Raw genomic sequence first — 589 nt, forward strand, 5'->3', positions numbered from 1 at the left:
GTAGAGACGGGGTTTCACCATGTTGACCAGGATGGTCTCGATCTCTTGACCTTGTGATCCACCCGCCTCGGCCTCCCAAAGTGTTGGGATTACAGGCTTGAGCCACCGCACCCGGCCTCAATAAATATTTTATTTGATCTTCTTGATTTTGGCCTAAGGGGGAAATGGTGAGATAAATTTCTTCTTCGCATAGGTGGAAAAGGGAAACATAATTGCTTGCAGAGAATCTAGGTCCTAAGAAGTTGAGGGAAGAAAGATGAGAGGAGGAAATACAATGTTGAATTGAGATTTTTTTTTGCACAAGATTGGAAACCTGAGGCCCTTCAGTGGCCAGCCTTATTTCTGTAATGCACCGAGACAAGACCTTAAAATGGTCGTAGTGTGTGACTGTGGAAGAGGAGGAGGACACAAGAGAAAAACGAAAAAAAAAAAAAAAATCATACCCTCAAAGTGCTGCACTTACCCTGTACAGTTAGTTTGCAGTCAGAGCAGGGAGCCAGCCCAAGTCGCCGCACCTGGGCCTGGCCCCGTGGCCCCGCCCCTGGGGCGGGCTCTTTTCGAGGCTCCGCCCCCACCTCCCCTGACGCCC

Source organism: Sapajus apella, unplaced genomic scaffold (genome assembly GCF_009761245.1).
Source record: "Sapajus apella isolate SASKATOON/1434 unplaced genomic scaffold, GSC_monkey_1.0 scaffold36, whole genome shotgun sequence".
NCBI classification, from domain to species: domain Eukaryota; kingdom Metazoa; phylum Chordata; class Mammalia; order Primates; family Cebidae; genus Sapajus; species Sapajus apella.